General features: G+C 36.3%; 1 protein-coding gene across 9 annotated transcripts in view; it reads right to left on the reverse strand.

Annotated features, from left to right (window-relative positions):
- CNTN4 (contactin 4) overlaps nt 1-17565 on the reverse strand; it is a 903432-nt gene that overhangs the window by 874919 nt on the left and 10948 nt on the right. For 2 of the 9 annotated variants that reach the window (XM_055344756.1, XM_055344752.1), the window contains exons 1-2: nt 1191-1324; nt 358-467 (exon numbers count right to left, since the gene is read on the reverse strand). The exons of 6 other annotated variants lie outside the window; for them this stretch is intronic. The gene's annotated coding sequence lies outside the window, so the exon portion shown is untranslated. Of the gene's footprint in view, nt 1-357; nt 468-1190; nt 1325-17565 lie in introns of those variants that run through there. One more of the 9 variants, XM_055344753.1, reaches the window with a different exon arrangement.

Here is a 17565-nt window from a genome sequence, read left to right on the forward strand (position 1 = left end):
AATAGCTATCCATTTTTCTTTAGGAACACTGCTCCACCCACACAAGACTCAAGATGTCCTATTCTGCCTTAGCTAAGGAAAGCACATGCTCAACTATCTCCTCTCTCTCTTCTATTCTTTCTCTTTTTCAGCTCTTAAACATAGTGGCAAAAGGACTGCAATGTTTGAGGCACATTTATTTTAGTAGCAGTGTATTGGCAGAATGCCAACTAATTGTTGCTGATGAAACTCCTACCCTACCCCTGTTATCCTCTGCCTGGTAGTCAGGCCACTTGATGCATTTCCCATAAATTCCCAGGTGAGATACACTGGATCTGTGGTAATGGAATAGGAAGGACACTGTAGTGTTGTACATACCAGATCTGGATCTAACCCAGCTCAGTTTAAATATGATTCAGCCACTACTTCCTTACTAGACGTATGCATCCTTAGGCAAATCACTTAAATTCTATGAAGCTGTTCCTCACCTGTAAAACCAAATGAACAAAACTTTCTTCAAAGAATTGCAAAGATTAAATGAGATGATACAAGTTAAGCACAAGGTCTGGCTTGTAGTAAGCACCTCAGTAATTGTTAGCTATTACACTTAATATTACAGGTCCATAATTGCTTATCTGCAATTCTAGTATCTAAAAAGTTCTGAAAATCAAATCCATTGACAGCAAAACCTGAAATGGGGCTCCCTGTGATCTTTACACCATTCAAGTGCCTATTCTTTTTTCACTGCAGAAATGTCAATATGCCTGGGTGTTGCCCAATATCCTACTGGAATAACAAAGGGCACGTACCACAGCAGTATAACACCCTTTTTAAAAGATAAAAATCTAAAACACTTTTGACCCCAAAACTTTCAAATAAAAGAGTATAGACCTGTAAATTATTATTTATGAAATTTAAAATAAAAACTGCATATACTGAGAAGAATGGCTATGGAGAACTGGGAATGATCCCCCAAAAATGCAACTATTTATCAACATCCAGAAGTTCTATGAAAGCCAATTTCAATAACAAACAAACATTTTACACTGAACTAATACTGCTTATAGAGACAAATTGTGCCAAAGGAACAAATTTACATATAATTGGATAAGCTACTCTACAAATACCGTACTTCTAGTTAAGGCATGTAATTAGAACTGCATCTTCTGGCTTTTAAATTTAGTGTGTGTTTAAGAATTATATTTTATTACCTGAATAAATACCATTGGTTCCACACTTGTAGGTTTCTCACGGGCTGCTGTTCACTCATATCATACCCTCTTACTCACACTGAATTAGAAAAATCAGAGGTTTGAATTATAATCCCACCCTGGGACTGTTGCTTTTGCTTATACTGTCAGATCTGGCCCTCAGTAGTTCAGAGTTCCAGAATAAAAGACTAAACCACTGTAGTATCCTTTCTCTAGGGTTAAATTTTAACTTCACACTAAAGATTCTGAGGCTCTTTCCAAAATTAAAATGTAAAGTTGAGGATAAACATGTACAAATTCCCCATATGACAAATACAAAAATTATAATTTGTTAAAAAGGAGACAGCAGACCCAAAATGGAGTTATTTATGTTAAACGACATACCAGCAAACCAATGCTTAATCTCTAACCTAACTGCAGTTCCAATCATCCAGGAATGTAACCTTTAACCAGTCAACATAGAATTACCTGGTCAGCACTAGTGAGATGTTCCACAGTACAGGACCCTTCCATTCTGCTTGGGAGGGAAGCCAGGCCTGAACAGTGCATTCTTTGCTAATAATTTCCTTTCTCCACCTTCAAATACCTTTCCTTTTCTACAGCTCTGTAGAGCTCCTTTCTATTCTACATGGGATACTGCCTGAATCATGAATTGCTGAATAAAGCCAATTTGATCTTTAAATTTACACACTGAAATTTTCATTTGACAATTCAAACCAGAGTGGCGTGTGGAGAGCCTTATTACTTCTGATTATGAATAAAGTTGTGATGCATTTTATCATTTTTCTACCACAGCTTTTTAGATCATTTTTTAAAAACTTAAGATATACCTTATTTATTTTTATATTAAGTTTTTAAAATATTAATTCCAGTATAGGTACAAAGCGTTATATTCACTATAGGTGTACAATATAGTGATTCAACGATTTTGTATGGTACTCAGTGCTCATCAAGGTAAATGTACTCGTTAATCCCCATCACCTATTTCACTCATCTCTCTACCCACCCACCCCTCACTTAAGATATATTTTAATTTACAGTATAAATGGTATTTGGAAGCAGGCAAATGAGAATAGGTAAAATTTATATATAATGCCAGCTTTAAAAAAACCTTCATTTCAGAAAACATGTCTATTTGCCAAAACTGCAAGATTCATTCATGAAATCACCAAAGAAATTTGTTTGAAAGGATCTGTTCATATAAACACTGATACTGGTATGCCATTTTATGTACAATCCAGTTAAGTAGGTAAATGAAGAAAATGAGTTCTATAAAAGCCAGGAAGTTTGTTCAAGGTCATGAAGCTAACTGGCAAGCAGATGGGGCAAAAGACCATTCATTAAAAACAATCTAATAACATGGTGAAGAGCTTCTCTCCAAAGTCTTCAGTATATTTTCAGTTTTCATGAATTTTTCAGAGAGCATCTGTTTTTAAGTAAGTAGAAACATATCCAGGGAAAATAAGACCCGTTATAAGAAATTAAAATCCACGTTCAGACACATGCTCTTCTTTACATGTTTGCTAAAGGAAATTTAATGCCATCAACACTTGATTATTTCCAAGAATACAAGAGAATACAAAATAGCATATCTAAAATAACTTTCTTTATCCATCCCCACACTGTTTAAAACAACTAGTTTCTTCTCATAAATCTAAGGATAAGGAAGCCAAAGGTTCTTTTTTTCTCATTACAAATAACTCATTCAGCAACCAAAGAAGGTCTCTCATATGTTGTTTTAGAAGAGTATTTGCAAACAATGTTGTATGGGCTCTTAATGCCACAAGAAGAGTTTTGAGCTATTTTAATGTAATAGTACATTTAAAATCTTGAGAAATAAAGTTTGAAAAATTATTTTATTTCATTTTCCATACATATAATATATTCTATACATTTTCCATATTGTATTTTGGAAAATAATTCTCTATAATACATAATTAATCCAGATTTAAAATTACTATAAAACCGGGATCCCTGGGTGGCTCAGCGGTTTAGTGCCTACCTTCAGCCCAGGGTATGATCCTGGAGTCTTGGCATCGAGTCCCACATCAGGATCCCTGCATGGAGCCTGCTTCTCCCTCTGCCTGTGTGTGTCTCTGCCTCTCTCTCTCTCTCTCTCTCTCTCTGTCTCTCATGAATAAATAAAATCTTTAAAAAAATATTACTATAAAACCAAAATCTAGCCTATTTTTTAATGTTTCTAGTAATGGCTCAATACATGATGAGACACCCTATTTATTTTTAGACCATTCCACTCATTTGCCTCCCTGTGGTTTCCTTAATATGTCTTGGTTCTTACCTCTATGTAAATGCAAAACAGATCTTCCATTTAAAAGCTTTTTGAATAAGTGAGGATGTCTACTCTAATCCCATGCACTGAATTTCCATCACCATAAGCTAAATAACCTAAATTCTTCTGGTTTGGATGCTATCACTTTCCAAACTGACCTCATGATATATGTGTTTGGGAGATAAAAGTAATACAGATCACAGTCCTCAGAGTGTGATCATTGTCAACACTGGATGAATATTGACCCAAAGACTCACTGTCTTTCAGACCTTGACAGGTTAGCTAACTTTCTCTAAGCCTCACTCCACTTATTAGGAAAACAGTAATAATGACAGTTCTTGCCATTGTGATATTTCTGTGAACATTAAATTTAATATATTGAATGTGCCACATGAGAAGTATTAGCTGCTATCCATATGTCCATTTGGAACTACATATTTTCTTTTAGCCAACTTAAAAAAATAGAATTCACCAAGTACTCAACAGTGACTGATTGGCTCAGGGTTGTAATCAGCAGGTAATGGAACAGTGAGGAAAGAAACTGGCAGAGGATTAAAAATAAACCACAAATTATCGGCAAGTAGATAAAGCCCTGACTGCATAATCATTACCAAACAGACTCTATCTTTGTCTTCCCATGTAGTAACATGTCACTTTCTTTTAAGGGTTTCAGTGAAACACACTCTGCAAAAGCTTTCAATTTGAACAAGAAAGGGAGTGTAGAAATAAACAGCTTGTAACAACACAGACTTCAACTTTTCCGTACTCTGCTTGAAAGAATGGCATTCAGAGGCAGAACAAAATTCAGTGTCAAGTAATTTTCTACTCATGATCTGATGCCACTCAACTTTTGAGTTTGCTTTTAGCTATACCAGTGGAGCTTACAATCTTTTAATTCAGTACATGAGTTATAGTTCCCTATAGCACCTTTTAAGCACTGGCTAGGTTCTACAATAATAATAATGAATGTAGCTCCATTGAGCCCAAACCTCTAGCATCTCATAGATGGAAGAACTGTTGGCTCTGAGGAGCTGAACTGAACTCAGCACATATTTCCAATATAGATTCTGATCCTTGCACAACTGGTAGAGTTGCGCAGAACTCTTGACAGAAGTATAAAAAGCTAAGAGACTCAAATTATTGGTCATGCAATTTCTTTGATATTTTAGGAATGTTCTTGATTTCTAGCAATCAATTCAAAAAAGTGAATAGAGGAAAGAGATAAGTTTCAATCATGTACTTGTTCTCAAAGGATTATTATTACAGTTAAATTAACCCGAATTTCCCACTATATTAGGATCATGCAATCCCTGTCTCACTCACTCCACTTAATTCAAATGAATTCTTTAAAAAAAAAAATGAGGGGGATCCCTGGGTGGCTCAAAGGTTTAGTGCTGCCTCCAGCCCTGGGCATGATCCTGGAATCCCAGGATCAAGTCCCACATCAGGCTCCCTGTATGGAGCCTGCTTCTCCCTCTACCTGTGTCTCTGTCTCTCTCTTTCTGTCTCTCATGAATAAATAAATAAAATCTTTAAGAAAAAAAAATGAAAGAGATAGAGGTGAAAGAAAGAAAGAAAGAAAGAAAGAAAGAAAGAAAGAAAGAAAGAAAGAAAGAAAGAAAGAAAGAAAGAAAGAAAGAAAAAGAGGAAGAGGGAGGCCTGGGTGGCTCAGTGGTTGGGTGGCTGCCTTCGCCTCAGACAGTGATCCTGGGATCCGAGATCAAGTCCTGCATCAGGCTCCTGCGAAGAGCCTGCTTTTCCCTCTGCCTATATATCTGCCTCTCTGTGTGTCTCTCATGAATGAATGAATGAATGAATGAATCGAAAGAAAGAAAGAAAGAAAGAAAGAAAGAAAGAAAGAAAGAAAGAAAGAAAGAAAGAGAAAGGTAAAGAGAGAAAGAAAAAAAGAGCAAAAGGCATCCACTAGGTTCTGAAGGATGATTCCCAGGAAGATACTTCTGAGACTTCTCTAATGTAACTGTTATCTCAGAACATGAAGCCATTCCCTTAGCCACCCATAGCAGGACTGTGGTGGATACCTGGTAAAGAGTAGCTGATCCCAGAGCAGTATTCTACCAGGTGGCCCCTAGCAAGAACACAGCTCCCAGAACTGGGAAGATCCAGTCTTTTCATGAAAAAAGAGAGGTAATTCACTTGGAAAGACATAGAGAGAGAAACAGCGTGTGCGCAGAGACCACAAAGATGAGAAAGAATGAATGGCTAAATCTCAATAACTATGTAACAGTGGAACAGAAATCCTTAAACTGTTAATGCTCCCTAAGAGGTGAATGTCAAAAGATCCCACATAACCTGCTAGTCCTAAACTTCCCTGTCCTGGTTGAGGTCCAGGTGTATGACAGTTGTGTAGCTTCCCAAAATTCCCATCCAAACATTCCATGTGGAAGACATTTCCCTCTTCTTTATGCCTATATTTCACTTTCTGATGTGCCCCCATTATTATTTAACAGAACCTAAATAAGTCTCCACTGCTTGTAACCAAAGGAGGACAAAACACATCTAAAAATAAGAAAGGAGTTACTTGATGAGTTTGCAACCATGTTTAAAGTACACTCTCCCTTCCTCCTCTCAATCTTTTCATACACAGCACTTAGTTTTATATATCTAATTAACCTAATTATCATTCCATTCAAAACAATTATGTGCTTAAGCAGCTAACACCATCAAGTATAGTGCTATAGAACGGAAGGTGCTCAGTAAATCTTATTAGTTAATGACTAAATAAATCCTACAGAACAAAAAAAAAGTATTAAATCAATATTTCTTAATTATAAAGCATAAATCTACTAGAAACCCAGATCTCTACTTTTTATTGCCCAGAAAGTACAAGAAAAGGTGTCAGATAAAACCAAAAGTAGAATTCACTCAGATTTACTAAGGATTTTAATATTAGCGACTGTGTGACATAATGAAATGTGCCATGTGTTGGGAATACAAAGGAAGCACAATTATCTCATACTCTAAGAGAAGATATGGACAAGAAAATATAACACATAGTAGAGACAGTATTCATTCATTCTATCTCATAAGAGCCTAAGGGCTCTAACTAGATAGAAATCAGTGAGCTCCCTAAAAAAACAAAAACAAAACCATACATATTGATGGGCAGTCCACAGAGACAGTGGATTGTTTAACACTCAGACATTCCAATAGCTATATTTACAGCTCCATAATCAATCATAGTAAGATAACATAATAAGTCTCCACTGTCTTATTTTTAAGAAATCATAGTAAGATAACACTATAGGAAGGTCTTCTAATACAACACAGCCACAATCAATGCCAAATATACCCACCAAGAAAAAAATCCTAAACATGATAGGAATTTTAAAATTAAAACATACATACACATACACGCATATAAAACAAAAATCTTAGGGAAGAATCCATGACTTCAAAGAGAAAAAAATCCTCTATTTACCAAGCCATTCTTACCTAAAAATGCCCCATTTTTAACAACATTCCAAGATGACTTTAATGGCATGGTTAATGGGGATGAGAAAGTAAGTTTGAGTGCAAATTGAAACTGATATCCTTCTAATTACTATATTGTTCATATTTTTTGTATAATCTCTTCTCCTCTCCCTTACTACCTCACCTCTCCAAAATCTTTCATTGGGCTGGACATTTTACCTGACTTCTGGCACACTCTTGGGCAGAATATGTTGCCTATTGAAAGTGACTTCCCTCTAATCTTCATTCTATGTGCAAGCCTTGCCACAGGGAGATTCCTCTTGCTCTTCATGCTTTGATAGTCTAGAGTTTTATCTTTTGGCTTGTCTTTGTAGAATTGTTATAAGTACTCCTGGCTTTGACTAGCCCACAACTTAAAGTCTTTTCATCTGTTTATATATTTAAAAATTCACCAGGGCCTAATCAAGAAGAATTAATCTGGCCATGTACCTTCTTCGGTACTCCTAATTGCTATTCATTTCAGCTTTACTTGGGGACAGCCAGGATGATGTCAGGTTGCTTGGTGATCCCAAATGTAGTTTTGATGTGTTAAGTGATGCAGGACAAGAGCTGTAAATCTGAAACTCTAACACTCATCCCGTAGCCCCAAAACACAAAGTAAATTTCTAAGGAAACCTCCAGTAATAAATCATCATATGTCAACAACTAATTACAGTCATTGTAGTGCTAGAAAATTACAGCATCTCAATAAATCTTGTGAGATGTCATTTCAAAAACAGGTTGTGGGTGGTGTGAAGGGACAGAACACTGATGGATTTAGTATAAGACAACATATCTGAACATTCCTCTAAGCAGTGATAACATAGTAGTTGTATCAACCAAAGAAATGTATGCTTTAGAAAAAGCACCACTTAAAACTGCCTGGATATTGGTCAGCATGGACCTCTTTAATACATAAAGATGAATAAATCTATGTGATTCTGAATGGACAAGTGCAATAATGCAAAATAAAAGGGGAAACACTCATGAAAGAGGTATAACTATGTCACAACAGTCAACCATGACCTCATACAAGAATGCCTAATATAAGCTGCATCACTTGGGCATGTGATCACTTGTAACTCTTTGTGAAAATCACTAATGTTGACAGATTATGAAATGAACTTTTGGGGATCCCTGGGTGGCGCAGCGGTTTGGCGCCTGCCTTTGGCCCAGGGCGCGATCCTGGAGACCCGGGATCGAATCCCACGTCGGGCTCCCGGTGCATGGAGCCTGCTTCTCCCTCTGCCTGTGTCTCTGCCTCTCTCTCTCTCTGTGTGTGTGCCTATCATGAATAAATAAAAAAAGAAAAAAGAAATGAACTTTTGCTAATCACTAGAGGGCTAGTAGATTAATTCAAAAGTTATGAAGAGGGAACCCTGGGTGGCGCAGTGGTTTAGCGCCTGCCTTTGGGCCCTGGGTGAGATCCTGGAGACCCGGGATCGAATCCCACGTCGGGCTCCCGATGCGTGGAGCCTGCTTCTCCCTCTGCCTATGTCTCTGCCTCTCTCTCTCTGTGTGTGTGACTATCATAAATAAATAAAAATTAAAAAAAAAGTTATGAAGACATTGTATAGAGAATGTAAATTCTGACCATTTCTTTGGAGGGCAATCTAGAAATAACTATAAATGTCAAAAATGCAAAACGCACTACTTTTGGACTGAGAAATTCCAACTCCTCTTTCCAGAATTTATTCTACAGATATATTCACATATGTCTACAAAACTAATGTTTACAGTAACAAAAGCCTGTAAAGAACAAAATCATGATGAGCAGGGTTCTAGTATTATGCTCTTGGACAAGGGAATATATATTCCAAGTAGTCATTGGCAAGCAAGAGATGGTTATATATAGACTATGGGGACTGATATCTAAGATTCATCTTTAAGTGAAGAAAGGTATTCCATGTCATCATCTTTACAATAGATGTTCAGATTTTTCTTTTAATTAAAGAAATAACATATACATGTTCATCTAGAGTAAACAACCCTGGAAAGACAAAGAGATAATAGTAACATTTACTCTAGAGAAAGAACTATCAGAAGATGATAGAAAGAAAGTTTAGTTTTGACCAGATACCCTTTCATACTATTAAAATGCACACTCACAGACACATAACCTTTATGGAAAAATAATTTAAAAACACAAAGGGTTATAAAGGCAAACTGAAATGGAAAGTTCAGACATTATCCAGGGAAATTAAACAACATTAATAGCTGGTAAAAATCAATCAAGGTACCAGACTCTACTTCTTCATCAGCACCAGAATTTTTTATTTAATTATTTATGATTTAAATAATAGGAAAGCTAAACACATTTAAAAACTAGTAAAGTATGAAATTAAGGTTTCTATAAGACTCTCAAACTTGTGTCCACCTAAACTAACTTCATTTTCCCAGTGTTACATTTTCCTACAACATTCTGATCACAGCCTTCCCTCCAAACATCCTTTCACTCAGCTCTGTCTAAGGTTTTCTTAACCAATGACAACTCTGTCATTTATACATAATAAGTTATGAATCAACCTCTTCCTTCCCTCCTCTTTACATGCTATTTTCTTCACTTGGAACTTTCATCTCTGATGGTTTGTAGGACTAGCATGCTCTCAACTTTCAGTCTCAAAATTCACATTCACCAAGAAACCTTTAATTCACTACACTTTATAAGATTCTGCCTACATTATACTCCATCTTAGCACCTTCATCTCCTACAGAACACGTATTTCAGTTAAAAAAATATTTTTACTTTAAGTATTAAGCTTTTTTTTTTCCATTTCCCCTATCAGACTCTAAGCTCCATGAAGGCAGGGTCCATTTCTGGCATTTTTTTTCTACCTACGGGATCTAATGTAGCCCTAGCACTACTCATTATTATAGGTTCCATGGATGAATGAAGTCTAAAAGGATAAAAGGATAGTCCACTCACGTTTTTCTAAATTATCCCATTTGACAAGAAGACCAAAGCCACATCTAAAAAACTGTAATACCATAAATTTGTATGAAGTAATAAATTCCATTCTATGCTCCCATTGATTCTAAATGGCATTTATGAAATCACCCAATTCATGGGAAAATATCAGTGTTGAAGATAGTAGAATTAGGTGCCATCTACTGCTCTTCCTTCTGCAAAAAATATGATGTCAACACTAGGGACAAGGACATCCAAGTAAAATCCTTTGAAAAACCATGGGAGAGGGATCCCTGGGTGGCGCAGCGGTTTGGCGCCTGCCTTTGGCCTAGGGCACGATTCTGGAGACCCCGGATCGAATCCCACATCGGGCTCCCGGTGCATGGAGCCTGTTTCTCCCTCTGCCTGTGTCTCTGCCTCTCTCTCTCTCTCTCTGTATGTGTGACTATCATAAAATAAATAAAAATTAAAAAAAGAAAAAGAAAAACCATGGGAGAACCTCCTTGAAACAGAAATAATCTTGGTGTAGCAGTAAGGATTTTCCAGAGGAACAGACTAATGGAGTGTGTGCATGTGTGTGTGTGAGAAAGAAAGAAAGAGACAGAGAGAAATATATTTATTTTAAGAAATTGGCTTATATGATTGTGGAAGCTGTCAAATTCAAAATCTGTAGACTAGGCATGAAACCTATAGGCAGGAGACACAGGAAGAGTTGGTTGCATCTTGAGTTCAAAAGCAATCTTCTGGAAGAACTGTCTCTTCTTGGGGGGGGAGGGTCAATGTTATTCTTAAGGCCTTCAACTGAATGCGTAAGGCCCACCCATATTATGGATCTGCTTTATTCAAAATCTCCCGATTTAAAGGTTAATCTCACCTTAAAAAAGAAAAAAAAAGAAACCCTCACAGTATCATCCAGATGTATTTGACCAAATATGTGTACTGTGGTCCAGCAAAGTTGACACACAAGATTAGCCATTATACTTTATTAAGAAGACCCCACATTGTCACTTACATTTACTCAATTTATCTTCTCTGGCAAAATGAAAGACATACAACTGAAAACTTTTTATAAATGTCATCATAAGATATAAAGGCATGTACTTTTAAAATGAAACATCATTTTCTGAGTGACTAATAAGCATTCATTTGAATGCATACATAAATCCACTGAGTTTTATTGCCAATAGTCAAAATCATTCTTTTCCCTTTGTTTAAGTTTATGGCCATAATAACAAAAATCTATCAAACTTACTATTTTCTAGAAGCTTAGCAATACTTGGAAGCCTATCTTTATGAAAAACATGTTTATACAGTGAATTTTGAGCATTCAAATACATTCAGAATAATTAATATAACATATAATTTATATACAAAAATTACCCATTTACTATAACTACAAAAATTCTGCTTACATGCAAATGCCAGTGTGTCTGAAAATCTTCCTATTTAGAAAGGGTTCTCAACATTTGAAAAACCTTCCCAAACCCCTATAATTTATAAAGATTTATCATCTCTGCAATAAAATATAATTCTGAAAGCAATGTGTATATGCTGATGTCTTTTAACCATATACTGATCATCAAACATAAAAATCTCTTCCTTAGCCAAGATTCCAATGTTTAAGAGGCAGGGACTGTTTCTTAGTTCCCATAGATTGAATGTTTGCCAAAATTCAAACATTGAAACCTTAGCCACCATGTGATGATAAATGGAAGTTGGGCCTCTGGGAGGTGTTTAGCCATGAAGGCAGAGCTTTCATGAATGAGATTAGTGCCTTTAAAGGTTAAAAAAAAAAAAGATCCCAGAGATTATAGTGATGGTTGTTCAAGAACCAGAAAGTGGGTTGTCACCATACACTGAATATGCCAGCAATTTGATCCTGAATTTCCTAGTCTTCAGAACTGTAAAGAATGTAACTTCTGTTGTTCATAAGGGACTCAGTCTATGGTCCTGTGTTAAAGGAGTCCAAATAGCCTACATTACTCAAATAAATTTCAGAAACATGTATTTCACAAAGCACATAAAGATTCTGAGATGTACTAATGTTAAAAAAAATTGTTTAAAAATCCAGAAATTCTTAAGCTCATTCTCCTAAGAAAAATTTTTAAAGATAATCTATTTATATCTCAAAGAATTAGTGTTCTGCAGAACATGCTCTAGTTCCCAAACCTGGCTGAACATCACAATCACATGGGGAGTGTGTTCAAAACACAGCTTCCTAACTCTCATCCCCAGAGTCTCTGATTCAATACCTCTAGAGTGGGGCTGCAAATCTTTATTTTCTTCCAAAGTGCTAAGGTTTTTCTCAGGATCATATTTTGGAGCACTTAGCCCAGAAAGTTTATATGCAGTCCCATAAATATGGCCCCCTCTTCTACTTCCAAGTTAAGGACAGGGAATGTTTTTTATATTGAACAGTAGGCCTTCTGCAATGCCTTCCTTCTAAAAGAAAGTCAGTAAGAGTTTAGTGGTGAATGACTATATGTGAACAATGCCAGACTGTTCAACTCAGGTTAAACTCAGACACATTTATATTCAGGCTACTATAAGGGCACCCTGGACGAAGATGAAATCTAACGGCACAAATACAAAGACTTCCAGATCCACAGTTAACAAGTTTGCAGGCTCTGCCCAAAATGCTAGTAAGCTTTAGCTCATTACTATAATAACAGAGCCTCTAGAAACACATTTGCAGAAAAGATATTAAGTATCAGCTAGACCAAGGTGGGAACTTTCAGCTACTGATCTTATGAAACATCAGAAGGTACTGGCTTATGTGAACTATTCAGAGAAGACACAGGCTTATGAAGCAGCAAGGTGGGGCTGTGGCTGCATGAGATGTTAGAACTCCTTTTGAATAATGCCACTGAAATCTAAATCAAATCTAAAAAGAGGAAGGCAGAGATATTTACATGCCAAATTTCCAGCCATCTTTCCCCTATTCTGCAGAACCCTGGGATGAGAGTCCTTACTATAAACTGAGGAATATGTCATAGGCTATTCAAGGGGATGACTTTTCTAATTCCTGGAGAGGCCCAAAACTATTAAGTGATGCACCTTAAAAAGGTAACCCATGTGTCTGTACTGCACAAGTTCCCATAAAGGGATAACATTATAAGGCGGGTGGCAAATAAGAAGCATCTCTAAACATGTGCACATAACTGGGAGAACCTCTTTACATTTCTTTGGTAGCAAGCAAGAATAACCAACACTGAAACCTAAGAAAGAAAAAAGGGACTCTATAAAAAAGAATCTGTGCAGATCATGGGACAGATGTGAGAAAGAGGGAACCTAGCAGTTCCAATAATCCCCAGTAGCAGATACCACTGGACAGTCTAGCCAGGACAATAACAAACTAAAAATTAATAAATAAACCTTCCTATATCTTCATCCTGCATGACTGAGCTCAAGATTCCACATAAGAAGAGAGTCTAATAATCCAAATGTCCAGAGGTGCAGGTCACATGTTGCACACTGGTATACTGAGGCAGAAGGAGGGGCCTGGCTGAGAAAGTCACCAGAAAGTCACCTCCTCACCCACTTCCTAGTTGGGAGTGTGCAGATTTATCAACCGAAAAAACCTTGAATAGTGGAAGCAATTTTGCTGTTGAGAAGGCGAACTGACTCCTTCCTGTGAATTAAAAGAAAATAAAAATGTCCACTACACTCTCAATAGTTATTATTTAAAATGTTGTTAAACAGCATTAATTTAAAAAAAAAAAACAGCATTAATTTCTCTTCAACAACATCTTAGGACAGCAAATGCTATTAGCAAAGGAAGGTACTTCAGTCACAGGAGAGAGAGATGAAATGAAGCTAGAAAATATGGTAGATAGCAGGTGGGCACTGGACACCTTGCCATGTAAACCTTTGACATTTCAAATAAAATATACTTAAACTAAAAAAAAGGAATGTCTTATACTTAATTGAATTGTCCATTTGGTAACCTACAGCCATGAGACAATTATTTTCATACAGCAATATAAAAATCACCTTAATTACTTTGTGAGATGCATTTTTTTCATCATATGCATAAGAACCTTTGTTGTTTGCTCATTTTCTGAGTTTTTTAAGCCCCAAATCACTTATTAATCCCTATGCATACTGAATTTAAATGTGAAATGCATTAAACAGGTATAAATATTTCATACAAATAAAATGAAAATGCGGTGTTGTACCCAGTTTACTGTTATCCTACATAATTAACATGAACCAGAATAGAAAATAAGAACTAATCATAGGTCAAGGATACACCTAAAAGCCTAGACAAGTTATGGATACCACTCTGCATCCCACCCCAAACACATCATTCAGATCTCACATTGAATTCAGATAGATCTTTAAAATTTGACAATCTGATACCATCCTGGCCCTTTAAAATCTTACAATGGCTTTCTATGGTCTAAAGGACATGGTCCAATTTTCTCTTAATCCCCAAGTTGTCTCACATGCTACAGATGCTACTTCATACAATTCTGTGATAAACAAATCACAATCATAAGTAATGTACTTGTTCTCTGCCAGATCCTAGGGCATCATTCTTATTCTAGTCTATGAAATTGTATAATGAAAAGACTCTGCTGCCACATGCCCACATCCCACTGATACCCAGCTCTTTGTCATTCTCTGAAGATACTATTTTCTCTCATGAGCCATAACACTGTGCATACTATATCCTCTTTAAGTGCTCTTTCCAAACTCAGTATGCAAATACTGTCCATCTTTCCACTTCATCTCAATTATCAATTCTTCCCCATAATCTCCATGCAACTGGAGATGGAGACACCATAATATCCCATTTTACATTGTAATTTGAATTTTCATACTAAATAAAAACTTAAAAGCATATATAACATGTCTTTTCACACACACACACGCAAGAAGTTTATCCTTAAAACTGGATATGCAGAAATTCACCAAAGGCTGATCAATTACACTGATAGGTAAAATGGTAGATATTGTACTTGAAGTTCCTAATCCCAGCATAGTCAAGAATGGCTTGAAATACTCCATCACTAAGGGCTTCAAAAATAACATGATCAGAACATATTCCCAAGAAATGCAAGAGCTTCCCTACAATGATTTCTAAAGCACTGTCTATCCCATTCACATTGACCATATTCTATCAAAATTTCTAAAAATGTATTTGTTGTGTGTGTGTGTCATATCCACCATATTATTTGTTTGCCCATTATCGTTTGGGCAAACATTACTGTACCTATCATTAATCCTATAGTATCAGGTCCTTAATATATAATTAAGCATGTTGAGTATATACTTGACACTTGGGCCTAGTAGCAGATAACCAGTTGGATCAGTTAGTTAAGAATATAAGTCAATGCCTATCAATCTTTAATGTGAATAGAAATGAAGATCCTGATACAGTAGGTCAGAATGGCAGCCTAAGTTTTGTATTTCTCACAAATTCCCAGGAAATGCCAATGGTATCAAGGTCTTGGGCAAACTTCCTTCTCTGAATGATATTCTGTCCTGAATTATAGACTGTGTATTTATACTGTATACATAGGCCCTGCTAGAATGGATGTTCCTAGTCAATGAGAAATAGAGTACATGACATCAAGGATCAATAGAAGACTCAAATAATTGATAGACAATTCACTGTATTATTTTCTGATATAAAGAAAACAGTTCTTGGGGCAGCCCAGGTGGCTTAGAGGTTTAGCACCGCCTTCAGCCCAGGGCGTGATCCTGGAGACCAGGGATGGAGTCCCACGTCAGGCTCCCTGCATGGATCCTGCTTCTCCCTCTGCCTGTGTCTCTGCCTCTCTCTCTCTCTCTCTCTCTCTCTCTCTCTCTCTCTCTCTCTCTGTGTGTGTGTGTGTGTGTGTGTGTGTGTGTGTCTCTCATGAATAAATAAATAAAATCTCTGGGATCCCTGGGTGGCTCAGTAGTTTAGCGCCTGCCTTCGGCCCAGGGCATAATCCTAGAGTCCCGGGATCGAATCCCACATCAGGCTCCCTATATGGAGCCTGTTTCTCCCTCTGCCTGTATCTCTGCCTCTCTCTCATGAACAAATAAAATCTTAAAAAAAAAAAAAGAAAAAGAAAAGAAAAGAAAACAGTTCCTTACACTTTCTTAACTTACTGAGCCAGGTAATTCTAGTAATTGAAGATGGTGTAATCTATCAATGAAAATATGTTTCTGTAGTTCTTTCTAAGATCTAAAAGCCTAAGAAGGCAGAAATGGCAGGATTTCTATCATCCTTTCCATTCAAAGTGTATCCTTTAGGACTTGCACAAATACTTGGTCCGGTACTCTGAAGAATCACTTAAAAATTGTCGTACATAGTGCATTTTGGGAATAACTTAATGACAGATAATACTAGGACAGTAATGATTAGAAGCCTGCAGTCAGGCTAATTTCCATAACAGAGCCACAACTTAGACTCTACAGGCTATAAGTAATGGATAGAAATCTGTCAAGGAATTAAGATTCTGATGTGAATTAGTTTAGTAGATAGCAGAGGGAAATGTAAATCACAATGGAATCCAGTAGATAAGTTCTTATTTGTATGTGTTAGAAAAATAGGAACATAAAAGTAATTAAGAAATCTAAGTAATGAGGTTAAATGATTAATTATCAACAAAACAATATAAAAGTATTATTTGAGTTCCATAAACCACAAAGTAAACATAAATACAAGGAGGAAGCAGAGAAATATTCAAAACAAACTTACTAACAATGTTTCCTTCTTTAAATGTTATATTAACAGGAAGTAAAATATGAACAACTTGTTTCTTTTCAAATATGTAAAACTCCTTTATTGTAGGCATATTAATAATACACCAGCATTATGTCACATTTGCTAAGTTTTAAAATACAAAGCACCCATAAAGAAGCTGCTATTCTCTAGAAGAAACAGAAATTCATTTCTCAGTAATGTCACTATTATAAATAAAAAGATGTATAAATCTTTTGAAGAATTTCAATCATATCTGACTGAAAGCAACTTGAAACATTTTTATATTTCTACTCTGTCACATGTCAGCATTTCCTTTTGCAACATAGCAAGATAGGCTATAGCTGAAGTAAAAAGAATACAGATGAGAGCCTATTCGGTAATTCATTCTTTTTTAATAAACAAGACTCTTAACCATAGCCAAAACCATTTCTCCAAAATGAAATTTCAAATAGTGCTAATCACATTTCAGTTCTGATATGGTGGTTCTCTATAATAGTCAACCATAAAACAACACACTATGGAAATGTTGCCTTCTTTTGTTTCTACACAGCCAAGAGAGATCATAATATCTACCCATGGATAAAGACACATAAATACAAATCACTTTATTGACTATTTTAAAAGAATGACATTTCAAGTTCGTAAATTATAACTTTCACGTTTCATCAACATAGGTATCATACTGAATAAATGTGTGAAAAGAACATGGGGCGCCTGGGTGGCTCAATGGTTGAACATCTGCCTTCAGCTCAGGTAGTGATCCTGGGGTCCTGAGATTGAGTCCCGTGTCGGGCTCCCCACGGGGGGAGGCTGCTTCCCCCTCTGCCTATGCCTCTGCCTCTCTCTCCTTGTCTCTCATGAATAAAAAAATAAAATCTTAAAAAAATAGGATCATAATAATAAGCCTGGCATTTTAAGGGATGGTCTAATTATGTGCCTGGCACTAGGCTATGTGTATATATGATTAATTCATTTTAGTCTTCACAACCCTGCAAAATTTTCT

This window comes from Nyctereutes procyonoides, unplaced genomic scaffold (assembly GCF_905146905.1).
Source record: "Nyctereutes procyonoides isolate TBG_1078 unplaced genomic scaffold, NYPRO_anot_genome, whole genome shotgun sequence".
NCBI lineage: Eukaryota > Metazoa > Chordata > Mammalia > Carnivora > Canidae > Nyctereutes > Nyctereutes procyonoides.